The sequence below is a fragment of the Electrona antarctica genome (genome assembly GCF_951216825.1).
Source record: "Electrona antarctica genome assembly, chromosome: 2".
NCBI lineage: Eukaryota > Metazoa > Chordata > Actinopteri > Myctophiformes > Myctophidae > Electrona > Electrona antarctica.
The window spans coordinates 42,773,177-42,790,526 of record NC_136807.1 but is presented as its reverse complement, the minus strand read 5'-3'; the positions used below and the strand labels follow the sequence as shown (position 1 = coordinate 42,790,526).

The window sequence follows — 17,350 nt, the reverse complement described above, 5'->3', positions numbered from 1 at the left end:
GGGGAATTAGGGTTTTTCACCTCACCAGATTTAAAGAGACCCCTCATCTACGCAGCAGAGTACATACCAACAGGTACAAAGAACGTACAGCAGCTTACATGACAGCGAGAGAGAGAGAGAGAGAGAAAAGTGAGAGATACCGGTAGGTGGTTTAAGAAAGAACTAAAAGGGAAGGCTGGTTTAATCATTCAGACAACATTTTCTCTTCCTTCGCCAAAAGAGCACATTTAGAATTCATCCCCAGCGCTAACAGTCTGTTACCTCAAGGGCATTATGAAATGACTAAAACACCAGGCTAAATGAATGGGAAAGAAAACGCTGGGACAAGGTTCAAACTCTTAAACAGAGGAAGCAATGGGGCTCAGTCAGACGGGTGTGTGTGTGTGTGTGTGTGTGTGTGTGTGCGTGAGTGGGGGGGCCACAGATTCTCCAGGGTTTGCCTGGCTTGTTAAACATTCCAGCCATTTTGTGCATTTGGAAGTGGGTCTCCTCACTCAACTGGAGAAGTGGAAGGGGAGGGAAGGATTTCGTTCTTTTTTAGAAGGGTCCATGTTGGGGGAGGGGCGATGGGTGATTTAGGTTGAAGTGTGTGCGTGCGTGCGTTTGTGCGTGTGTCTGTTTGCGCCCTGTGATATAGGAGGGAGAGCCACAGGCCCTTTGTAGAAGAGAGCCTTTTTTCCCCTGAGTGGCCACGAGTTCCACCTCCCTCTCTCTCGTTTTCTGTCGTTCTCACTCAAAGCACATATACCCCTCCCTGCAAAGATCCTCTATCGACCGCCACCCAGAAAGACGGAGAGCATGAAGAGAAAGCTCAATACTACAGCACAGGGAAAAACCTAATCATATAGCTCTTCAAAACCTGAGCTCTCTATTGAAACCAAATCCACTGGCAGCCATCGTTTCTCCAATTACGTCGTCAGTGTGCTGCGTTAAAGAGGCAGAATATTCATGGAGGTGTGGGACGACGCCATTTTATCCCCCCCCTCACCACCTCCTACCAACTCCTTCCCAGCTGTAGCTCATTGTTCAGCCAGCCATTCTGCTATGGCTGCCAAGCATGTCTAATCTAAAACACACCTAGCCTCTGTGAGGGAACGGAGTCCCTCCATGCTCCAGCTCCACTCTCTCTGTGTGTCAAATAAGTTGCCGTTTAATTTGCTGCAGTATGAAAACGGTGGTGAACCGTGAGGAAGAGGAGGGGAGAAGCGAGGAAGAGACGGGTACTTCGGCAATTGCCTGTACTTTTATGATGATGTTTGAAGAAAAATAAGTAACGCACAGACACACAAAACAGTGTTTTGTAAACAGAGAGGGGAAGGGGGAAGGCATGAGCTCAGCATAACACAGCAGGAATATGAAGGGTTTTTTTTAAGGTTGCATGGCAGACTTATTAAAACAGAGAGGGCTGTTTTTATTCCTAAGCAATGCTTGCGGGTGTTGAGCCATGAGGCAGGACGCACCTGCATTGTTAAAAGGGGAACTCGGCTCAAAGCCTCTCGCGTGTGCACTGTACACGCGTGCACTGTACACGCATGCACTGTACACACATGCGCGCGCACACACACACACACACGGTACAGTGTAGGACAAGCCTTTAGGAAAGCTGCACCAACCCCTCGAGTTTACTGATCCTAAAATTAAAGAGCAAAAGGAATGCGATAATGGAACTGCAGGGGGGTGTGTGTGTGTGTGTGTGTGTGTGTGTGTGTGTGTGTGTGTGTGTGTGTGTGTAGGGGGGGCTAGACACAGGGAGAGAACTCCCAAAAAAACTCCAATATCTGTTGGGTGAAGTACAACATTGTGCAAACACAGCAGCATGATTTGTGAGCTGCTGTGACAGGAGAAGGATGTCAAATGGAATACAACCACCTTAAGGAATACAGATCCATGTGTGTACCCATACACAGCAAATGACCTCGGTACATAGAAATACCGTTCATATTAACAGAGCAACTAACTTTAATTCAATGCTGCTACTTGTCGCAAATGTTTTTATACAAAGTGAATGCAAAAACATTTAAATACTGCGGTCAACTTTCAAAAGAATAAAGCTAACCTCTCCTATATGGATGAATAACTATCTCTGACTATATGCACAATGCACAATGAATATGCACAATGCTTTTTATAGTTTCACAAGCAAAGTGTTAATGTAAGACAGATCTGTTTACACCTTTATTATGTTCTTATTTATATTCAATATTTATACGTACACTATACATATAGTGTTGTATCTTGATTGTTTTGTTCCACTTGTGCTTTGGCAATGTAAAAAGTTTTCTCATGCCAATAAAGCCCTTTTGAATTGAATTGAGAGGGGGGGGGGTAGACAGACAGAGAGAGAGAGAGAGAGAGAGAGAGAGAGAGAGAGAGAGAGAGAGAGAGAGAGAGAGAGAGAGAGAGAGAGAGAGAGAGAACACGCTATTGTATCATTACTGATCCACCACCACCACCGAGCTCCAGTGGGGAGAGAGCACCTGATGACCCAGGCCACCTTGTGTCACTTCCTGCTGGGCAGGTGTGCTTAGCGTGGCGGGTGGTTTCACCACAAGCAGTGAGAGGCCCTATGGCTCCTGGAGCAAGTCCTGTCCAACCCCCGCCACCTCCTGGATTAGCAACTCCTCGCATTCTTCCCGCTGATTCTTCCCCTTTTTCCACTCCCTGTCCCCTCTCCATCACCCCGACAGCAGCCACCCCCAACCCCTCCTCTGCCTCCCTGGAAAGCAGAGGGAAATACCTGGCAGGCGATACCATCTAGCTCTCTACAATAGGGCAGGCCTACAGCTGACTGGACTCCTGGGGGAGAACAGAGGCCCTTTGACAAGCCCCCCCAACCCCCCCAGCCCTCCATCCTCTCCCTCTCAGCTAGCCCACACTTTCTCATTTAGCAGTCGGCAGGTGGTTGGATTTCACTAAAAAGCCCTTTTCCCAGAGCCTCTCGCGTGGGGAGAGATAGCAGAGAGAAGAAGGCCCTTAAAAAAGGGAAAAAATAAAAGATCTCTACAGATTTGCACTGCTATACTTCGATATAACACCGCTCCACAGGGTTGTCCCTCGTGTTTTCTTGACTGGGAACGGAAAATGAACTGACAAGTGGTCTTTATAGAGGGGAGGGGGGGGGGGGGGGGGGGGGGGGGGGTAGCACTATGCTAATCATGCTTCCAACCTACACTATAAAATCCTGATTGTTCATTTATATCTGACGCTGCAGCTAAATTACGACAACCTAACCTTTGTTAGGTTTGCACCTATAATAACCACACTAATGGGCTGTTTTTCATCCCCAAAAACAGAGACATTTTAAAACACTGCTGTCCCCGTTTTGAAAACTCTGCCACTGCACTATATAATGTGGACAGGTGGGAATCTTTTGGACATAATGATGCAGACACCCACAATAATTGTTGAATACCAGTGGTTAATTCAACACAGATAATGAATTACAGGCATTACTGACCTTGTTGCCTATGGTAACAGCTGGTGTGCAGTTAAATTCTGCATTTTATAATGCTACTATACTGCCTACAATGGCAGGACGCCATGATGCCGTTATGTTCGCTTGTGGAAGGAGCGACAAAACAATAATGGTTCACTTATAGCCTTCTTACATGCATGAAGGATATTGTTGTTAGTGTTTGAAACTTTGAATAATTGGTCCGGTACTCACTGGTACAGAGTACAGTAGCCTACCGGTTGTGAGTTTTGGACACCTGAACGCCCGTCTTATTAGTTCATTATGTTGGAAAGACATGAGCAATGGGCACGTCGTTCGTTTCCCCAATGAAACAATGAACACGCTGGTAAGACTGTACATTCAGGTTGGGTCCATAATGCATTATAAGCACATTTATAATGCATTATTTATAATGCACTTATATGGCTTCATGAGACTTTGTTTTTATAATTATGCATAACAACTTATAGCAATGTTTATGAAGTGTTATAAGCGTTGTTCATAATGCACTATAAGCTCAGCGGAACAGCACATTGCTACCAGGTAACACTTAATAAAGGTTGTGTCCATAACGCATTATAATGCATTTATAAGGCTTCATAACACTCATTACCACTCTTTGCGATAGTCTTACCAACTGAAAACAGACTTCCATTTATAACACGGGGTAGACAGGTTCCAAGATGTCAATGCAGATGCAGACGTTTCCATACAATTCATTACAATGTGTTTCATGCTGTAAATGTTGAGAATCCTGTTATGTCTACTTTGAAGTGAAACATACAAACTAGGGTTGGGGGGTATTCAAATCACTGGGTGGGTATATTAACTACGTAATAAAAAAAGAAACAGTGTTGGAAAGAAAATGTCACAGACCAGATATTGGCAGAATAGTTTACCATTCCATGTCGAGTCTATACTACAATAAATGTAAAAAACAAAAAACAAAATCAAGCCTAATTTCCATTTTGGTTCCCATTGTTTTGTTGTAGTGAACACCAAATAAGTTAAACAGAAATAAGAACAACATTTTTTGACCTGCCATAATTGCATGCATGTGTCTTTGAATGACTGTGACCAAGTATAACTGGTGTGACATGGTGGGCAACATTATCTTTAAAACTACAAGCACCAAGTGAGGGAACATTTCCAGAAGAGACAAATGAGATGTAGCAATCTAAATCAATATAGTGATCATAACAAGCAGCCAAAAATATGAAGCCGTGCATGCGCATCTGTCCTTCAGTTTGCCATTTTTTTCCAGTTGTAATAAATTCAACTGCTAAAAGAACCGGAGACTGGCATGAAAAATGGATCGGATGAAACACGCACCAATAAGCATTGATGTGACAGTTGGAACCGTTAAACTCGTAACTGCCAGTTACAATTACAAAATACTTTTCAAAGAGTTTTGAACAGTAGCCTCAGTGAAATATGCATAGTCAAAATAGTCTAAAGTAATACAAATGGCAATACTTTGCCCGCACACATTGTCTCAAACAAACAGGGATCATACTGTAAAGGTGGCGTTCACAAGAACCAAGTTGTTACATTGTTGCATTTTCCGGTTTGTGTTCACATGGGCCTGTGTTAAGTGAACCAACATTTGTAAATGAATGACACGTGACTGTGTTGTACAGGTAGTTCATCTATTGAACAAAGAGTTTCAACGGGAAATCACCTCCTTGTCATGGACAGCAACGAAGCAACAGCATTGTATTGCGAATTTGCGATACAGCTTTTCATTTCCACCATTATGATTGGGTCAGAGTAATCTAGTAAGAGCGGCGACACGCTTTGATCTCGCCGCAAAGCGGGTGCCTATGGGCTATAGTTCCAAACATTGCTCCTATGGCTGGAACTATCCCATTGAGCACTTCCGCATTCCATTGTTACAATGGGAGTCAACGCTATAGTGTCGCTACTCTCTTACTAGATTACTCTGGATTTGGTGTTCCAACCAAATTAGAACAGTGGAAACAATATGGGCACAGGGCAGTGAGGGCACATCTCAATAATCAAGGCCACCGATTTACATTTCTGCCGGTGGGTGCTCAAACATGCAATAACTATGACATGTTGAAAAAAGTAGCCAAATGCAGGCATTAAGCACCACAATGGAGCAAGCTACTCTGCAACTCCTGCGTTGGCGATTTTAACAGTATCATAGCCTGCTGCAAGGGTTCTCAACCTTTTGGGCTGGGGACCCCACAAATACTTTGGCCATGTCTCCTACATGTCACCTACAAACCAAAATATAACTCCACAATACAACTGTACGGGTGGAAATTAAGAGTTTCTTGGGACGGCTGCTCACACTTTTTTTTAAACATTATAGTAAAATTACAGGTTGCCTGTTTTAATGAGATGGTTGGGCCTGGTTTTGGAACACAACAGGTGGATTCAATCTTGGTTTGATTGGGACACATAAACATACAGCAACACCATATGCTCTGTATTTGCCTTTGACACGTCAGTGAATAAGCTCTTCTTGCACACATAAAGACTCAAAACAAAATTGTGCTTCTATTGAATTAGGCCTATTTAACCGAGTAAAATTCAGAAAATAATCTGGCGACCCCCCGAAATAATGTGTGCCGTGGACACAGCATGCCAAAAAGGTAAATGCGCAGGTGGCACCCATGCACTGGCGCATAGAAAGCGGATGCGTGGACAGGACACACAGCAATTACAAAGCAACTCTGTAAACAATAAAATCAACATGACGGTGCATGGCTCCAAAGTGTTCACCAAACCAGAAAAAAAACAAACAGAGAATCACAGAATGTTCTTCAGGTACTTTTGATTTAAACAGGACGGGCAGCAGACACAGCATAGAACCAAGCTACTTCAGAGCTGTCCCCTGTGCAGGAGTCAGGACACGCATAGAACCAAGCTACTTCAGAGCTGTCCCCTGTGCAGGAGTCAGGACACGCATAGAACCAAGCTACTTCAGAGCTGTCCCCTGTGCAGGAGTCAGGACACGCATAGAACCAAGCTACTTCAGAGCTGTCCCCTGTGCAGGAGTCAGGACATAGAACCAAGCTACTTCAGAGCTGTCTCCTGTGCAGGAGTCATAGAACCAAGCTACTTCAGAGCTGTCCCCTGTGCAGGAGTCAGGACACGCGGACACAAGTAGCAGTAGTGTGTGGAAATAGAAATCACATCCTGACAGAAGAAGTGTTGTGCATGCGGTGTTATACAAACAAATCATGGCGGCATGAAGAGAAATCACTTGGGCTTGTGGCCTCGTGCTAAAAGCTTTTATTGTTATTTCAATGTTCCTGCTAGTTGCGTGGAGTCCATCTCGCAGGAGAAACAACACCGTCACCGTCGGTCATTACGCCATTATCCATTACAGTCACAGACTGGAAGTAGCCTAACTTTGCTCAAGCATGCGTGCCCCACTGCAGTATGTATGTAAACACACACACACACACACACACACACACACACACACACACACACACACACACACACACACACACACGAGAGAGAGAGAACATGGAAAGCAACAGTCAGCCGTTGTCAGTGCTAAGCCTTTGCTGCTTGCTGACCTGGCTAGAGAAGCTTAATGCGATGAGATGGATGCAGATCATGCAGGTAGACCTATACTATACTGTGTCTGGCGCTGCAGGCAACCTGGATGAATAGAGCGGTTAGTTGGAAGACAAAGGCCAGACCTCCCAATGTGACCGTCAAAGCTAATGCAGACTACAGGAGGATGTCCCGTTCTCCACCTGGCCGTTAAGGATTTAGACCGCATCTTTCTGACTGAGCACGACACCATAGTGCTTGGTCTAATGAAGGGTTGATTGGCCTATTCCCAATGTATTACTTATGACCATGATTTCATTGGATGCCATGTAAATAGTGGCGTGTTTGTGGGGAACCTTTATGTGTTCAGGTTGCACCGCTTCCATATCTTGGTCATATCAGGTCACTCTTGCTAAAAAATATTTTAATTCTCAATGAGTCTTTCCTGGTTAAATAAAAGTTTGCCAACCACTGGACTGAGAGAGAGCAGCCTGAACACTGAACTAACCCAACAACAGCCAAGAATGTGTCTTTCCTGGTTAAATAAAACAATGAATAAATAAATAAACAAAAAAAGAAAGTCTGAACATGAGAAAAATAGATCATAAAATCTCTACCACAAAGCCTAAAACTGTACTCCTGGAACTGTTTTAAGGCCCCTTTGTCTTCCCGACAAGGGGACTTATGTAAAATACAACCAAATGTGACTTCCTTATCCTACTTTATTGTGGCTAGTATATATTACAGTGTTATAGCCTGTTTGGCAGCGGTAAGAAATTGATATTGCTCCGTATAAAAGAAACTCAAGTCCATAACAGACTTACTTGAGCTGATCAAAAGGCAATCATTTGTTGAGAGATGTGGGGTACAGACTGGAACAGTCAAAGGATAGGGGCTGTTTCTTGTGGCTGCCAGCAGTAAGTTCTGGATCTGAGTCGGAGGAGAGGAGAGGGGGAGGTGCGACGGCCGGTTGCCTAGTGCTACATGTGTATGTCAGACACACTCCCGTTGCACACACAGCCGCGCGTGCGCGTGAACACACACGAACACAAGCACGCGTACACTCACACTCCCTAGGGTTCTGCGGTGGCTGCAGCAAGTAGTGCCAGCTGTCCACCTCGACACACATGCCCTCCACATAGGCTCCCATAGTACATGCATGCACACAAGTGGTGATCCTCCGGGACCGCGGCCAGTGATCTCCTTCTCTCTCTGTGCACAATGGACTACTAGCGCACTGCAGTTTCACAGACAATGGGTCGTCGACTCGGGATAATTAATCGCGACCTGTAGAAATGGGGGTCCCGACTCGGGAGCCATTTTTACAGGTCGGCGATTAAATAATCCCGTTTTTAACGCTTCCTGCAAAGAAAGAAAAAATCTCACTTCAAAAGATTTCCAAACAGACCTAAAGAATTTCTGAAATGTTCACAACTTCGCAAACGAAGAAAAATCTAAAGTTGAAGAATAATTTAAGAAATAGTGAAAATATCTACAAGCTCACAACACATCACGGCACGTTGTGAGCTAGTATATCAGTGATTTTCACTATTAAATAATGCTTGTTATTAATTAATAATGTATTTTTTCTAAGTTTGGGTCTTGGGGCTGAAAAGTTTGCCAACCAACTGGACTGAGAGAGAGAGCAGCCTGAACACTGAACTAACCCAACAACAGCCAAGAACGCCTAACGTGTTTAACCCATTTTGAGCGGGAACCCCTTTTGGTGTTAGCATTATGTTATGCTTTAGCTATTGAAAAATAGCAGATCTACAAGCTCAATCGAAGAACCACTGACATAGAAACAGCTTTTTCACAAAACTGTCAGAATGTAGAAGACATTTTTAGAATCTGATCTCAGGTCAGAATGGGTTAAATCAAATCTGTCGCTTTCTTTTCTTTACCTCCGTCAGGCTGACAAAAGGGATGACGTCCACACCGTGCTGTGTCATTACACCATTAGAGGGCCTGCTAAGGGAGCCATGTTGTGTTGAGAGTGTGAGCGAGGTAGAGGGGGAGAAGGGAGAGGGGGGGCGGACTGACGGCCCGGGGGGGGGGGGGGGGGGGGGGGGACTGCAGGTGGTTTCTATTAACTCTCTCCATTTTAAAGCAGTCCAGCCAGCCAGTCAGAGAGAAGGAGAGAGACGTGCTATGGCAGCCAGCCGCCTGCAGCGTCTCAGAGAGCCACACTGCAGTGGAAAGAAGAAGAAGGGATGAGCTGCTGAGCAACACATCTGAGTGGGCTGTGATTCACAGTAAACTGCTCTGTGCTCATTTAACGCTGAGGGTGTGCAAACTGCTAATGTAACCATAATGGGCAGGGCGCGTACGATAGTAATGCGTGGGGCAGAGGGGTAGTGCTGTGTGTGTGTGTACTGTGTGTGTGTGTGCGTGTGCGTGTGTGTGTGTGCATGTGTGAGAGAAACTGCACGTGCTCATGAGTGTGTTAGGTCCAACATCAACGTCGCAATTTACACATGTGCAATAGTACCAAAACTGGGGAATTGTGTCAGTCAGTGACGTACCAATAATCTTTTAATTCTGGATGGAAAATGAAAACCAGCCAAGGACCAAATTCTTTATGACTAATTTGGAAGAAAAGAAACGTACAGTACATCTGATAAATAACGATGTAATGACTTTGTGGCAACAGCTCTTGGAGGCACATTCTGTGTTCACAGAAGTATCATCCAGGGTATTGAACAGCCTTATTTCTAAAGTGAAATCTAAACATAAATCACCATTGCTAGAGTGTTAAGGACCACTTCACCACTTTTCAACTTCTCTTCCTATAATTGGTCCTAACTAATGTTCATGATAAAATACCAAAAAAAAATCCTACTCAGTCTGTGTCTCATAGGAAGGCTGTGGGCAGTTCAGAAACCCGTCCACCAGGCTTTCTTTTCCTGAAAAGTTGCAATGCAAAAGTTGAAGCCATCGTTCTCACGATAATACAAATCTAAATATATTTTAAAACAAATCTTGTTTAAAAAAGAATCTGCCTAATGATGATGTCGGATGGACGGGTGTCCGAACTGCCCAAAGCCCTCCTATGAGACACAGACTGAGTAGGAAAAAATTGTGGTATTTCATCATGAACATTAGTGAGGACCAATTATATGAAGAGATGTTGAAAAGTGGTGACGTGGTCCTTTAACAAAATTGAGCTAATAAAGTTTAGATTTATTCAGATATGCACATATCTGGTAAAGTTATCTAACTCCTGCTTTTTATATCGTAATACATATTGCAAGTCCAGGCATTAGGAGCCAGTGTGTTTGCTGTAAACTAGTATTTGTATGTAGACAAAGCACTATATAGTATATATGCATAGTTTCCTTATATAGATATTCCACCGTTACGTTCTTAGCTTACGTATGAATCATGATAACTACTTGTTTATGTATATGATGTATTGCCATGTATTTTGTTCTTGCTTAATGCAAGTCTCTCTGGATTAAGAGCGTCTGCTAAATGCCTAAATTGTAAATATTGTGAGCTTCTGTTATGAATTAATCTAGCACCCAGTCATAGTGCTTATGAGTGCTAGCATTTTATGTATGCCCGGTAAGGTGGCAAGTGTAACTATATGCTTGTACTGACATATTCATGTCGCATGCAGAGAAGGTGGGGTGTCTACTATTGATCCCATGTGGCATTGTGTATAATCTCCTAAGAAAGGATCTATAATCCGGGGCTGGGGGTGGAGAGCACAGCAAAGAGTCTGTCTGGCCTGGCCTGGCCTGGGGGAGGCAGTCAGGGCTCCTCCATTTCAGGAGGCTCATGGATCGATCACTCGGTCACGTCTGCCTGCATAGCTACTGGGCTGTCCACCCCAGCGACAGACCATACCATCGGGCTTGGGCCAGCACTCTCCCATGGTCATCGTTCACACACACATTTGCCGTTGCCTTAAAAAGAAAACAGCAGCAGAGCTTGGTTTAGCTACAGGCCCCCCTATTGGCTGGCTACACTTCCACCCCCCATCTCATCCAATCGATGCGCCCTAAGCTGCCTGCTCCCATTTTCTAGGGATAGAAGAGATGGGATGTGGTGTGTGGGGGGGGTGTCTGGGACTTGAGGTGTGCAAAGGGTTTCAATGCAGCTTACCTCTTATCACCTCAATGTGCTGAGGCCTACATGTTTGTCAGGCTGTCTGTGAGACAAAAGCAATTAAAAAGGTGTTTCGCCTTGCAATTTCCTCTCTATATTCCCCTCGTTCTCTCTTGCTGTAGATCATGCCCTTGCTCCAATTCCCCCTTGCGTTTGTCTCGGATGGTGCAAATCCCTCTCCCAGGGTGGTCAGTTTTACATATTGTGTGTCACTAGAGGGGCATAAACGGATTTTACATTTAGCAAATCATAATCCAATGCGAGCTTTGTGTCTGCCTAAGCCGCGCATATCAAATCTGATTGCATGAAGGGCGCTGTCAATGACCACGCAGGAGGAACATGCACTAGTGTATATGCGCACACACACACACACACACACACACGCGCGCACACGCACACAGCTGATCACTTGAACAATAAGCAGAGGAGCCAGCAGGAGGTCAATGGCTGAGGTGGTGGATCTTCCATGTTGACACAAAGGGAGGTAAATTACAGGCTGGTGTTCTTGTGTTACTGTCGACTGAGGGTGATGCCAAGTAACCCCCCCACCCCCCACCTCTAATCCTGACCAAATCGGCTACCAGGGCCAGGCAGCTCCAGACAGCATGGTGGTAGAAGGTTGTGACATTGGGGCAACTCCAATCCCAGACCGAAGGGATATATATAAAAACTATATATATATATATATATATATATATCCACCCCCACCGGTCACTTTATTAGGTACGCCTGTACAGCTGTTTGAACGTGGCCTGACTTGTTGATACAAGGCAGGATCGATCCATTCTTTCACGTTTGTAGTGGCCAGATTCTGACCCTACATTCCAAATGTTGCAGCGGGAATCTAAATCCTTTGTCCACGTTTAGTGTACACATTGTAGTCTCGGTTTGACTTGGTCTCAGCTGACAGGAGTGGCTCCTGGCGAGGCGTCCTGCTGCTGTAGCCATCTGCCTCAAGGTGGTGTGCACTCAGAGATGCATACCTCGGTTGTAACCGGAGTGGTTATTAGTGTGGTTGCCTATACCAGTGGTTTCCAAAGTGGGGTCCGGGGACCCCCAGGGGTCCTTGAGGGAGTTCCATGGGTTCCCCAGCTAAATTATAGTTTGGAACCAAATGGACCCTTATGGACCCTTATGGGTCCATTTGGTTCCTTTTTTACACTCAGTTAAACTGATTTTACAATATAAATTGAGGGTCCCAGAGATAGAAATGCCATTAAATGGGGGTCCGTAGAATAATGCATGTCAAACTGGGGGTCCTTGAAATTAAATGGGTTGAGAATCAATGCTAGAGCCGTAAAACTCTTCTTTTGTGGGGGTCCCTGGCGTATGTTTTCAAATGGGGGTCCGTGGGCTAAGTGTCAATTTGGGGGTTCTTGACATGAAAAGGTTTGGGAACCACTGGCCTATACTATAGGCAAGCAGACCATTGTTATTGCACGCCAGCGCTTAAATCGTTTAAAAAACGTTTAAATCGTGCAATAACTCTCTATTCTCCCCTCCGATTGACCAGCAATTCGGAACTCTTCCCAAGGCATGTGTGTGCTTTACCACACTCGCAAGTCCGCAGGATTGCATCTTTCTGGTTTGAGTTACTGTTGCCTTTCTATGGGCTCAAACCAGTCTGGCTGTTCTCTGACCTCTGGTATCAACAAGGGATTTTCACCCACAGTGCTGCTCGCTGAATATTATTATCTTATGCCCAGCTGTGTGTGTTTTAGCGATGATTTTACTTTATAATGGATCCCCATTAGCACTTGCAAAAACATGGCTATTCTTCCTGTTCCTTGTCCAATACACAACACAACAGATCATTCACCACAACATACAGAAGCTACAATACACAAACATACAATGGTTCACTTACAAAGGATAAGAGATACATCTCAAAACAATTGCAATTTTACATTTTCATCGTCATTTCATCATCAAAAGAGAAGGAAGGGTTTTCCATAGCTCCATAAGTCCATATACTTTTTCCCCCTTTTTTTCCTTAAGTCATCAAATTAACTAAAAAAAAAATATTGAAATAATAATAAAATATAATTCAAATAAAAACAATTAAATATATATATATATATATATATATATATATATATATATATATATATATATATATATATATAAACACACACACTCTGCTGAGCTCGGGTGTAAATATCTAAATATCCGTCTAGGCTAATCCGCCAAGGGGCTCCACTTTGTTTATGTGCCCTTTCAATGTTTCATCCAAGTGACTGACTGCTTCCGCCTTTTTTTTCTCTCTCCTCTCATAACCCTCCCTCCCCCAGCCCCCCCCCCCCTCCTTTCACACACCCATTCTCCGCATGACTGACTGGGAGACAAAGCAGTGGTGCTCTCTCTATTAAACATGAAATGCAGAGCGAAAAAAGGCTTCAATGGAGTCCATGTCAGGGAGGGAGAAATAGAGAAAGAGAGAGAGGGAGAGAGAGAGGCAGGCTTTGGTTTAGTGTGGCTGGTTGCTTGAGGTCCTCCACTGATACACACAAGAGATAATTTAGTCAACCAGATTACACTGCTACTAGAGAAGCATGGTGTGTGTGTGTGTGTGTGTGTGTGTGTGTGTGTGTGTGCGCACGCGGGGTGAGGTTCCAATGGAAAAATATATATAGTACTTTAGAATAATTAATAATCTTGAGTTCTCGCGTGGCCCTGGGGCACTGTGACCTTGCCTCAGCATCTGGCCTCGCGAGATCACAGAAAACCATCTGTCGGACAAACACTTCCCTCCGTAGACACTAGACAGCCCCCTGACCCGCTAGAGCGCTGCACTGGATGCACACGACACAGGAGTCACACCACGTCACTTTAATTGATTCAAAATGATAATGTAGGTCAAATTGAAACAGGCATTCCATGTGGTTATGGCGGCAGACTATTCACAAAAACCAGACTCGACTGAAGACGAAGAAGAGATTGTGATTTGCAAACCCCCGCATTGGAATTATCCCTCAGGGGAAAACTTCCTTCTTGTCACATTTCTCAGAATTGTGTGCATTAATTTTATTTAAACAAAAACACATTGCAAAAGTGGAGGCTACATGGAGTCCTGTTTCATGTCAAGGAATAGATTGTTCCATGTTTATCACAGCACGTCACTCACAACGTTTGGTCCGTTCTAGGTATAGGAAACAATTAATCAATACCACGATATATCGTCGTACTTCATCTTGCTACACGTTATCAATACACTGGCACCAAGTATCAATATGTTATTACAACGCACAGGTGCTCTAGATTAGATTAGATTACGGATTCCCACTGTGCTCAAATGCACAGCACAAGACCATGGTGTGGTACTGATCATCCTGTCACTTAGTTAGTTACAACTTGTAAACACGCTGCGCTGTTTGAAGAGGATGAACACATACAGCAGGAAAAGATGGAGAACAGACAGATTGCCATAATTTGTCACACTGGGAACTGCATCCGAGCCTAGTACAACCAACCTCCAAGTCAACCCAACAGTTTGATGGCTGGCGGAGATTAATTATAAAGCCTGCCGTCTCCTATCCCCGAGACATTCATATGCCTGCTTACAAGATGTTGTTCTTCGCTCCCATAAAAGAGTAGTTGTGCATTTAGTACATTATGGATATGATTTGGATTGTGATATTAAGGATAATAAAATGTTAAGTGAATAATATGGGCATATCTAACAATGGATGCCAAAACAATGGGAACATTTAATTTTGTGTTTTCAAAAGTCCATACAAATATGTTTTCCTTCCTGCGTGATGACGGGTCGAGTGTCGCATGAATACAAATTAATCTTGATTTCATTCACCTGTTTTATTTCCCATTGCTGCGTAGTCCTCCAAACACAGCTGGTTCTGATTACAGAACTACTACGCTTTTTATCTCAGTCAAGATGACATCCAGACAGTGTATTACTGATTTTAAACTTCATCAGCACGCTAAAATATTTATCTGAAAACATTATAGGTTAGAAATAAGCCACAAGCTTTGCTGCCCGTCTGTTACTTTGTGAACAATCTGCATATGTGTGCATGCGTCGCGCATGTAACAGAGCTACGTCCCATAGCCTGGAGGGATGCAACGTTCTGATTGGTTGAAAAAAAAACACAGCTTTCCGTTTCAGAGTGAAACTTCAAAATAAAATGACCGTATTTTTCATTTCCCTAGGTCTTTATCACCTGAGAGAGGGGAGTTTCCCCGGGAGGACGTAGTAGGAACACGTTATTCCAACCAGTTACTTTCCCCTCCATCAGGCACAAAAACAAAAACGGAGGAACATCCTGCACATCAACAGATGTGACGGTCAAAGAACTATTTTTGCCTATTGATCTTGACGTCACCCAATTAATTAAACTGATCAGCATAATCATATAATTTGGACACATTTCAAAATTGTTGACTAGACGTACTTAAATTTTACCGCATGCAGGTCAGTCAGACGTTTACTGCAGGTGGTCAGAAATGAAACCAGGTGGGAATGATCAAAAATCCAACAGGAGCGGGCAGACGCTGGACCAACAAAACAGATTCCACTCAACATCTCGCACCAAAACATGGTAAATCTTTATCTTATCACACCCCCAGAGTCGGGACCAACGTGTTACTAAGTACTGTAACGCAAAATCTTTTAGCGATAACTAGTAATGTAACTTTCCAATTCAGAATCACCGTAATTGTCACATCACAGGTTTACAGGTGTTTTCGCGCGCGCGCTCCGTCATTCAGTATTATCCCGCAAGAAGGGAGAGGATGTGTGTGAATGCATGTGCGTGTGTGCACGTGCAATGCATGCGTTTGTGTGAGAGACATGAAGGATTCTCTTTAGCAGTAAAAGGGGGAGGGTGTTTGTGCGTCGGGGAGCAGAGAAGTAGCTGGAGATGAAGATAACCTAACACACAGGCTGTAATTTGCTACATCTTCCCATTAAATACGCAGGCAATGTGGAGCGCATCCGCCCTCCCTCTCTCTCCCCCACACTACTTGACCTTTCGCTGGCTGGTAGATAAATGAAAAGACACGGCGGTGATGATTTAGGTGCAGAGGGCTAGCAATGATCTGGAGCAGAAAGGGAGCACACACACACACACACACACACACAGTCACACACACACACAGCTAGCTAGCTAAGTAGGCTGGCTTCCTTTCAACAGCCAAAGTTGACATTCCCCCCTCTTGTATAACCAATTTACAAACAGCAGGTGAAAAAGAGGCCGCATTTACAGCCAGGGACAATGGTACTTTCTCTTTGCAGCCTCTCTCATCCCCTGCAATAAAGACACTACAGCGCAGGTCAAACGTCTCTCCGGGAAACAAGACTACCGCCAGCCCTCCTGGCCCAAGCAGTGATAGGATACTATCAATATGAATCACCTGGAATGAAATCATTATGGAGGCCGGTCGTCACTCTGGCGAAGCACCACTTTGCTTTATAGACAAGAGCCTGAGACGAAGGGAGGCCGGGGTGAGACAACTTGGCATTGATGGTGTGATGTGTGTATCTGTGGCCCGCCTTAGGGACCACTTCTTCTCCTGCTGATGCTGATAGTCTACATACATACAAGCACCTCAGCAGCTTATATGGAGCACAATTAACTGGGAAGGATTGGGTTTTCGTTTCGGAAGGCTGAGAGGCGGACATTATGTTTTCACCCCTGTTTTGTGTTTGACAGATCAATGGCACTTTTCTTTTTTTTTTTTTTTTTTACTGGCTAATGGTACTATACAAAATTGATACATTCAACTCACCATAGATGTATATAGATTTTGTCCAAAACACAATAATCAATCACTACACATAATTCTCTGGAGTCACATGACGAACCATTCGAATGAATACAATTGCCTTTCAAAGTTAGCCTGAATATAGCAGTTTGGGGGACATTTTGTAAATAATAAAAAACGAAAAGAAATGCATCGTCCAATCAAGCCTAAATTTGAACCACACATTGAGGGGCCTCTAAACCACACTGAGCCAATAGCCATTTCATTTACACCGTTCATCACAAACGCTTTCATGTGTCAATGAGTGTCAAACTTCCCCAACTTGGAATAACATTACCCAGAATGGTAATCATATCTGACATTGTTTTTTATTGTCTCGAGTACAATAAGTGCCAAGAGCAAAATTAGTGCAATTAGCGTCATGATAAAAAGTAATTGAATGACTTGATCAACTTTGATAAACGTGTGTGTAATATATTGCTTTCACTGCATGTACACAATGCGATTGGCCGACGGCGGCAGCCG

At 44.1% G+C, this 17,350-nt stretch overlaps 1 protein-coding gene across 5 annotated transcripts in view; it reads right to left on the bottom strand.

Annotated features, from left to right (window-relative positions):
- The window catches only part of rerea (arginine-glutamic acid dipeptide (RE) repeats a), a 181,818-nt gene that overhangs the window by 87,601 nt on the left and 76,867 nt on the right, over nucleotides 1-17,350 (bottom strand). The gene's annotated exons all lie outside the window — the stretch shown is intronic.